The 10,000-nt window shown below is 41.6% G+C and overlaps 1 long non-coding RNA gene across 1 annotated transcript in view; it reads left to right on the forward strand.

The window, feature by feature from the left end:
- Nucleotides 1-1,280: 1,280 nt before the first annotated feature.
- The window catches only part of LOC135097196 (uncharacterized), a 97,436-nt gene continuing 88,716 nt past the window's right edge, over nucleotides 1,281-10,000 (forward strand). Inside the window, exon 1 of the long non-coding RNA XR_010265454.1 lies at nucleotides 1,281-1,615. This is a non-coding gene — a long non-coding RNA (uncharacterized LOC135097196). The remainder of the gene's footprint in view (nucleotides 1,616-10,000) is intronic.

Consider the following 10,000-nt stretch of genomic DNA (forward strand, 5'->3'; position numbering starts at 1 on the left):
CTTTTCGTAAGCTATCAACCAAAAACGCTTCCTAAGTTGGTAAGCTCCCGAACAAATAAGAGGAGTGTTTCGTTTGAATAGCTTACGAAGAGACTAAAACTGACCCGGTATATTCACTCGTAGTCTCGTCTGTCCTCGTCATATATAGAGAGAGTCACGGCATGTCCATTTAAGCAAATCCTGACCCCGCTTCTTGATGGTGATAGTGCACTGAAGAAGTAAGTTGACATACGCAGGGCACAGTAAGCGCGGGGCCAGTGATACAGACAGTTAGGAAAGCAGAATGTCAACGAAAGGATGGTAAAACAAGGCAGTGCTCACTGATTCATTTCACTTGGAGAGAAGAGAGAAGTGTTGCTCGGGTGACCTGGAATAGACAAAAATGATGATGCGTATAGGATGTTTGGAAGACATTTGTACTGCAGTATTACCGGAAATAGATTATGATGGTGGTGGTGGTGGTGGTGGTGGTGAAGAGGAGGAGGAGGTTGTAGTGACTGATGAGAAAGATGGAGATTATGATGATGGTGAGGAGGAGGAGATGAGAGAGAGAGGAGGAGGAGGAGGAGGAGGACGAGAAAGAGGAGGAAGAGGAGGAGAGGAACAAATTTCTAATGATGAGGAGGCGGAAGAGGAAGAGAATATGTTGATGATGAAGAGGAGGAAAAGAAGAACGAGGAGGAAGAAGAAGAGGAGGAAGAAGAAAAGAAAGATGAGGACAATGATGATGATTATGATGACAATGACTGCAACACACCGCCACAAATCGCAGTGGTGGTGGTGGCACTGAGTGTATACCCACCCAAACAATTAACAAATACATAAATATAAATAGATAGAAAATAAATAAAAGATAAAGAAAAATCATACGAATAGAAATTATGCTCTCTCTCTCTCTCTCTCTCTCTCTCTCTCTCTCTCTCTCTCTCACACACACACACACACACACACACACACATCTAGGATTAATGTTCCGTGTGGAGTCTGGCAACGTAACGCTTCAGTGCATGACTCGAGTCAGCGCGGGTTAGTCTCACGTGACAATAAAGGCCATTGAATATAAGTACGTCCCCTGGAGATTTTATATTACACCTCATCTTTAATTCACGTATCCTCCTACACACTAAAGAATGGTATAAATATTTCCCGCACTGTCAGACCGTGGACATTTGGCTCAGCTGCGTGAACAATACTCCAAACAACGAACCTTCGAACTGAGACACTGAACCTGTAACTCTCAGCCGCCTTAGTCCTGCTCGCCTCGCCACTGCCGCGTGGTTACGTCAAGACAGCGGGCGGCCGCGTACTAGTTTCCTTAGTACTTGTGCGTACGTGTCAATACCGTGTGCTGTAAACTGCTGAACGAACTGAGATACTCATTCAGTTTTGGTCGCCTCTCCATTATCTCGTGGTGACGTAAAGGTGACGGCCCGTGTGTTAGTTTTCCCGGTAATTGTGCCTCCGTAACATTACTGTGTGCAGTGGTCGTGAGAACTGCGAGGCGGCGGTGCAGACTGTGCCGTGGAGAGCCGCGGGGTGTTGGAATCGCCTCTCAGTCACCTTGAAGGCGTCATATTCCCTCCCTGCTCTTCCCCGTGTCTTCCTGTCGATGTTGGTAATGTACTAGTCACTATTTTGTGTGCATGTGTTTTGTTTATTTATTATTTGTGCATAGAGGAACTGAAAGGTTAGCAGCAGCCTGCAGTGTTTTTGGTCAACCCATATTTTGCGTATTTGTTCAGTCATTTGCTTGTTACTTGCGCATAGAGGAAGTAAGGAAGGTAATAAGCTGCAATGTTTCTGATCACCCTGTGTTCTGCGTATCTGTTCAGTCGTTGTTTATTATTTGTGCATTGAGAAGCTAGTAGCAAACAGGATGCAGCGTCTCCAATCACCACTTGTCAACTCTTCTCTTGGTCTCAACATTTCAATTGGTCTCCTTGTTCATGTTCATTTTAATAGTGTCACTGTTTGGTGCAAGTGTTTAGTTGATGTTGTTGTTGTTGTTGTTGTCGTTGTTGTTGTTGTTGTTGTTGTTGTTGTTGTTGTTGTTTTATCTGCGCACAGAGGAGCCACTAGGCTACAGCGTCTCAGATTACTCATAATCTTTCCCTTTCTTTCCCTGCCCATCACAATCTTTGCTTATTTCTTAGCAATTGAGGTTTTCCATGTTGGTATTATCGTTAGTTCAGTGATGCTACGGATGTTTTCTAGCCACAGCTTTGACGATTTGTTCAGATGAAGTTTGTTTTATTAATCACTTATTTATTAATCATTTATTAATGCAAACTCTTGGAGTTTGCATTATTTTCTTGTGTTCTGGTGTGTGTGTGTGTGTGTGTGTGTGTGTGTGTGTGTGTGTGTGTGTTATTACGTAGGTAAGTAACAAGATGACAAATACCGCTAGATTCCTAACAGGCTCTTAAGACTTTACTTAAAACAAGCGAAACTACAAAAATTGATCAGACTTAACGTGGCACTCAATGTACAAACGAATGAACCAAACCTACATATTATTATTTCCACCTATCCCCACTCATGAATATTCCCAATACTGTAAAGTTCCCTGCTGACTGTGCACTGCCAACTGGTGAGTGTGTACCATTGAGTGGCGGGGGAAGCAAGGCGAGGGAGGGGCAGAGCTTGGGTAGCGTGGCTCAGGCAATGCAGTGAGCCCCGCAGATCCTACTTGAACGAGGCAAAGGACGCCTCTCTTGCCTCGCTTGCTGATGGAAGATCCGCTCTCATTCCTGTCCTGACCTGAGGGATTATAAAACATAAATGCCCTGCATCAATTCAGCGCCCTCCCAGAGCAGAGCAGAGAGAGAGAGAGAGAGAGAGAGAGAGAGAGAGAGAGAGAGAGAGAGAGAGAGAGAGAGAGAGATTGTTGAACGAAAGGCTGAACTAAAAATTGAGATGGAAAAAAGGTGATGAAACGTTGAGAGAGAGAGAGAGAGAGAGAGAGAGAGAGAGAGAGAGAGAGAGAGAGAGAGAGAGAGAGAGAGAGAGAGAGAGAGAGAGTTTTCTGAATAGACGAGAGATTTGAAGAATTTGATAAGGTAGACAGAGATGCCGAGAGACAGGGAGAGAAATGGACAAATCGACAAAGAATAATCAGATGTAATTATGCATTAAAAAATAAAAAAATGTCCCATCACTAAACATCAACCCTAACCTAATTACTCACTCACTCACTCACTCATTTGATCGCTTAACATGGAACAATCTAACCTAACCACACTTTCGATCGCCTAGCACACACACACACACACACACACACACAGAGCACCAAGCAAAGCGAAGCCAGACGAAGGCAAGCGGAGCCACTTCAATCATTCAGGCTGGAAGAAAACGAGCTCTCGAGTAAATAAATCTAGCGACCCAGCTGAAGCCTGCCTTGACCTAATCTATTCTAATCTAACTTTACATTACTTTACTTTTTCCTTGCCTTGCCTTGCCTTGCCTTGCCTTTATTAAACCTACCTTACGTAACCTAACCTAACATAACCTAACCTTGCCTAACCTTACCTTTATTAACCTACCTAACCTAACCTAACCTATCATATCATATCCTATTCTATTATATCTAACCCTTACCTGACTTAACATTTCCTAACCTAACCTGACTTGACCTAAACTAACCTGACCTGACCTTACCTGACCTTACCCAACGTAACCTTACCTGCCACCTCTCTCTCTCTCTCTCCTCTCTCTCTCTCTCTCTCTCTCTCTCTCTCTCTCTCTCTCTCTCTACACGTGTCTTCCTTTCATCTCTAATGCAATCTCTTGTTTCTAGATACGAAAGGAAGCAACTTTTTTCAACTTTTATTTCTTCAATGAGTGGAATTCATTACAAAAACTCGATTACTTTTTGTCCCTTTCAACTTGTTAATTTACCTGTTGACTGGTTGAGTGGCTGGCTGGCTGGCTGACTGACTGATTGAATGAATGATTGGCTGACTGATTAACTAATGTAAGAGAGAGAGAGAGAGAGAGAGAGAGAGAGAGAGAGAGAGAGAGAGAGAGAGAGAGAGAGAGAGAGAGGGAGAGAGAGACGAAGGAAGCTGTTTAAAGTCTGAAGAGAACACTTGTAGAAGGAAGAGGGTCGAGGGGAAGACAGAATTATTAGCGAGACAGCAAACAGTGGCAGCAGGAGAGGAGAATGTGATGGAGAGAAACACGTCACGCCGCACGTTCACTCCGCCAACCCCTAACTTGTCAATCAACAGAAGCAAGTTTGGATGTGCACTGTGCATGGCAACGTGGTCCTGACGAAGAGGGATTGAGGCGCACTTTATTTTTTAGGTTAACGGCAGTTGTACAAGTAAAGTCACCCCTTTCTCTCATTAGAGTTTCTTCCTCCTTTTCTGTTCCGCTGCTCTCGTCTCTTCCCACTTACTCTCTCCTCCCTCACTTCAGGCCTGCCCAGTCAAGATACAGCTCCTAATGAAAGGAGAGGAGAGGAAAGAACTTCTCCTCTCCTCTCCTCTCCTCGTCTCTTTTCTTCTCTTTTCTTTTCTTCTCTTTACTCTTTTCTCTTTACTTTCTTCTTCTATTACACTTTTCTTCTCTTTAATCTCCTCTCCTCTCCTCTCCTCTCCTCTCCTCTCCTCTCTCTCTCTCTCTCTCTCTCTCTCTCTCTCTCTCTCTCTCTCTCTCTCTCTCTCTCTCTCTCTCTCTCTCTCTCTCTCTCACGCGCGCGCGCCTGCCCTCTCTTTTCTCCGTCAGTATTTAATCTTTTTTTTTATCTTATATATTTTTGTTCTTTACTTAGGTTCTTTTCCCTACTTCTCTTCCACTCTGTTTAGCCTTTTTTTTTTTTACTGTGATATTTTAGTTTGCATAACAATCTCAAGTCCCAGTGTGTGAGTCAGTGCACATAATATCTCTTGCCTTACCAACATGCCGCCTTCTCCTACACAAGCAACATCCAGTACGTGTGTTAGATAACTTACTCTTTCAACAACTTTTCATAGGTACAGTCAGTCATTGTTGATGTTGAGAACACTAGTGAGGACACTGTGACAAACAGGAGGCAGGTGGTGAAGGGAACAAGGCATGAGCAGAAAGACTTTTATTTATGCTCTTCTTCTGTAATCCTCTGAGGAAGCCATTAAGAAATTACTAGTCAGGAATAAAGCTGTCATTTCCTGACCTGTGTTGCCTTTACCACTCACATCTTCATCCAGAACACTGTTAAAAATTACTTCCATGGACACAGGAAAGAGAGAAGAGGTAGTTAGTATTGTCATTCCTACGAAATTACTAGTCAGGAATAAAGCTGTCATTTCCTGAGCTGTGTTGCCTTCACCACCTACGTCTCCATTCAGAACACTGTGAAGCATTGCTTCCATGGACACAGGAAGTAGAGAATAGGAAGTTGATATTGTCCTTTCTTTGTTATAGAACTTTATTTGTACAATTGCATTAAACCTTTTTATCGCTACAGTCACCTTTCGCTAGCATTCCAAACACTGCTGTTCACGGGGGAAGTTTTCTCATATTAGTGTTCTGTCCGGAAGGTCTACAATTTGACACCGCTTCTTGGGATAATTTCTTACGTAAATATATGTCTAGTTATTTGTACAGGAGATTCCAATAATGGGGAGAGAGAGAGAGAGAGAGAGAGAGAGAGAGAGAGAGAGAGAGAGAGAGAGAGAGAGAGAGAGAGAGAGAGAGAGAGAGGTAACGGGGTGAGTGAAAGAGGATGTAGAGAGAAGGGAATATGTTTCTAAGGAAAGCATCTTTTCAAACTGTGACGAGCGTCTATTGGTTGTGATGGAAGCAATTTGTGCCTTTCAGTATGTGTGATTCTTTGTTTTTTTTACTTTTTCTTTAATTGGTTCGCCTGAGGTACGTTTTTGTATTAGCTGCAGGTGTTTATGTCTTGTTTGTGTTTACAGACTGATTGGCTGACTGTGATTCTTATGTTTTCTTCCTCATATTCCTGTGTGTGTGTGTGTGTGTGTGTGTGTGTTAGAGAGAGAGAGAGAGAGAGAGAGAGAGAGAGAGAGAGAGAGAGAGAGAGAGAGAGAGAGAGAGAGAGAGAGAGAGAGAGAGAGAGAGAGAGACTGCCTCATACTCCACACACACACACACACACACACACACACACACACACACAATAAAAATAATTTATTCATTCTACAGTGAAAAAAAATACATGAAACATACATCAGTGTTATTACTACTACTACTACTACTACTACTACTACTACTACTACTACTACTACCACTACTCACCACTACCACCAATACCCCAGTAACACTTGTAATACAAACCCCAACAAACAACAACTCTCTTCACTACACTACATCAAAAACCCACTACACACAACACACAGTGGAGATAATCAAGTCTCCCAGGGTACAGCTTAGCCAATACTCACCCCTTGAATTTAATCCTTGATGGTCGGAAGCTTCGCCCATCGCCACGCGCCTCGCCCTTCATAAAACTGGGAATGGTGACAAAAAGACCGATAACTAGAGAGGGCAGGGATTACCGTCATTAATGCTACTGAGCTGGAAACAATAGGGAGGGCGGTATCTTGATTGTTGGCAAGGTGGTTAATTTGATGGAGGAAAGATTGGATTAGGTGGGAGAGAGCAGACAATGGCCTGTTTGTTTACGAGTAGTCGGGTGAGGGAGACTGGCTAACTATTGAGTGTGGTTAAGTAGAGTGAACAGAGGAGACTAGCTGGGTGGAGGAGAGTACAGCTAGTAAATTAGTTGGGATAGGAAAGACATTATCCATTGAAGTGGAAGAGAGGAGAAATACTAGGTACCTAATTAAAAAAAAAAAAAAATGCCTGTTAAAAAGGTGAGACAAAGGAGACATTACCTCGTTACATGGAACATAAGAGAAAGTAGTTAGTTAGGATAGAAGAGACAGTGAGTGGGTAGTTAGATGGGATACAGGAGGGTGGTCAGTTGATTAGATGGGATAAAGGAGAACATGGCTCTTTAATATTTTGGACAGTTACTTGTGAATTAAGTGGAACGAAAGAAACAATGGCTAGATAATTAATTGGGATAGAGGAGAACGTATTTGGGTAGTTATGTGGAATAAATTAGACCGTGGTGTGTTGTTAGCAGAAGTGTTACATGAGGAAGAAAGAAAAGAGTAGGAAGAGAAGTTAAAAGTATAAAGGGATAGTGTGGGAAGAAGGAAAGAATAAGTAGGAGAAAGAGGAGGAAAAATATATAAAAAGTAAACAAACCTCTAACAATTAGCAGAAATATTATATGAGAAGAGATAAAAACATATGAAGAGAAGCTCACAGAATGGCAGAGTAGCGCATGATGGAGAAAAAAAAAATATAATTAGGATGAGAAGGAAGAGAAGAAGAACAAAAATACATAAAAAAAGAATAAATGAATAAATGAAACCTGTGGTAAGGCACACTGGATGCAGCTGGACAAATTCACGGAACTGCAACAGAATTCACAGCAACATTGCAACCATTATTTACCTTCCCTTTATGCCCACGTGGGAATGTATTGAAGCTGAGACGATGCAAAGGAAAAAGGAAAGTAGTATTCCATATGTAGATTGATTCCACAAGTTGTGGTGCTCGAGTGTTCATTCCTGGCTGGCCATGAGGCGACCAGCGCTGAGAGAGGAGTCTTTATTGAACCTCCTAGGCGAGAAGCGACCGAGGTACAAAAGAGAGGGCGGTGAAGGACACGTGTTTGTGTACGTTTCCAGCAACACCGTGGAGGTTCAATTATAATGAGATGCCATAAGAGGGTTTAAAGTTTGTAGGATGTTGGATTGAAACGATGTTTATGTTTGTTTTTATTTTATCATCTGTGTGAAGGTAGTGACACGTGTGCTTGTATGTTAACAGTAATGATGCTTCTGCTTCATTATAAACTGGATGACACACCAGGAATTAAAGTTCATAAGATAGAGGATTTTACTATTTTATTTATTTATTTATTTATTTTTATTTTTTTTTATCGTCTGTGTGAAGTAGTGTGACAGTAACACGTGTTGTATGTTAGCAGTAATAAGGCATGTGTTTCATTATAAGCTGGATAACACAAGAGGATTTAAAGTTTATAAGATGTAAAATTTTTGCGTTTTCATTGCCAAGGAATCAAAAAATCATCTGAGTGTATCCAAGGACACGTTGTCTGATACGCTTTCACGAATAACACATCCGTTTCCTTACAGTCTGGAGAACATAAATGTTAGTGTTCATAAGAAGTGTTTATATAATCAAGTAGTTCAAGATTTTTATTTATTTATTTATCTTATTTTATTTTATTTTATTTTATTTATTTATTATTTTTGTAAGATGGGCACTGGTGAAGAGCAACAAAGGCAGAAACAAAGGCCCATTCATGTGCCAGTCCCTTAAGAAAATTATTGAAAATATAATCCAGAATTGGAGGATGTGTCTTGAAACATATCTCCTCAAAGACATTCATTCATGGGGAGTGTGGCGTGACAGAAGCAGGCAGGCAGCTCCAGAGTGGTTATGTCTCCTCAAAGACATTCATTCATGGGGAGTGTGGCGTGACAGAAGCAGGCAGGCAAGCTCCAGAGTGGTTATGTCTCCTCAAAGACATTCATTCATGGGGAGTGTGGCGTGACAGAAGCAGGCAGGGCAGCTCCAGAGTGGTTATGTCTCCTCAAAGACATTCATTCATGGGGACATTCATGGCGTGACAGAAGCAGGCAGGGAGCTCCAGAGTGGTTTCAGCCTGGGGACACTTGTTGTGGTGCGTTTTCAGTAACATTGTGATCTGGATGCCACTAAGGGATTTAAAATTTGTGATATATTTTCTTCCCATAATGGAGTTATAAATTATATGGAGTTAAACATCCGCCATGAATTACTACATCTTTGTTATTTTCTGACTAATTATAAAAGGATTTGTTCTGCGCATTCTGGATAAAGGATGTGAGGAAGTTCAGAAATTTATTGTGCAGAAAGGATTAAACGCTTTCTTTCTTCAATACTGCGAGTGTTGTCAAGCGGCACAGAGTTGATGAAGCAGGTGAGGTACAGTGCTTGTTAAACTACCACTGGAATCTTGAAGTCCTTCACAGAAGGAACAAGATAGGTAATTGAGCTGTTAATGCCGAGTCATGAGGAAGCTTAAAAAAAAAAAAAAAAAGAAAAGGTGGGGATGATAGGTGGAAAAAGGTAGGTGTGTTTCATACAGGGACTGATACGTGTACACTTGATGGCTTGTTGCAGCTTGCCTTTTGTTCTTGTGAGAGAGAGAGAGAGAGAGAGAGAGAGAGAGAGAGAGAGAGAGAGAGAGAGAGAGAGAGAGAGAGAGAGAGAGAGAGAGAGAGAGAGAGAGAGAGGGGGGGTGAGAGGAAGAGAGGAAGGGAGACCAATATATCTAAAGGTGGTGTTGAAGAAAATTATAATCCTGAAAAGAGCTCCAGAGTTTGCCGCTGAAAGAGGTGGAATAGTGGATGCATTTTTTAAATTCTTGCGTTAGTGAGTTGAACAGTCAATTGATAACAATAAAAATTGAAGTTATTAGGTATGTGAAAACACGATATCTCGTGCATTAATAAAGTGGACATAATATGATCAAAATAAAAAAAAAAATAGAAAATCGTTAAGAGATGGAAATTCGACGTCAGACAGAGAATTCTTAAGTTTTCCAGTGAATGGTGAATGGTGAGAGTGAATATACCGGTGAACTCTTGCGCTAGTAAGGTGCACAGAATATAGGTAGAAATAAGCAGAAAATCATAGGGCTGTGGGAATACAGCATCAAACAGAATTCCTGAGTTTGCTAGTGAAAGATGTGAGAGTCAAAATACTGCTTAACTCTTGCATTATTAAGATGGACAGAATAAGAATAAATACAAAGCCGTAGGGACGTGGAAATAAGATGCCAAAGAGAACTTCTGAGTGTGCCAGTGAAAGGGTGAATGCATTGTTTAACTCTTGCATTAGTAAGGTGGACAAAACAAGAATAGACATAAACTCGTAGTGATATACAAGTACGATATCACAGAGGGAG

Source organism: Scylla paramamosain, unplaced genomic scaffold (genome assembly GCF_035594125.1).
Source record: "Scylla paramamosain isolate STU-SP2022 unplaced genomic scaffold, ASM3559412v1 Contig14, whole genome shotgun sequence".
Lineage (NCBI taxonomy): Eukaryota > Metazoa > Arthropoda > Malacostraca > Decapoda > Portunidae > Scylla > Scylla paramamosain.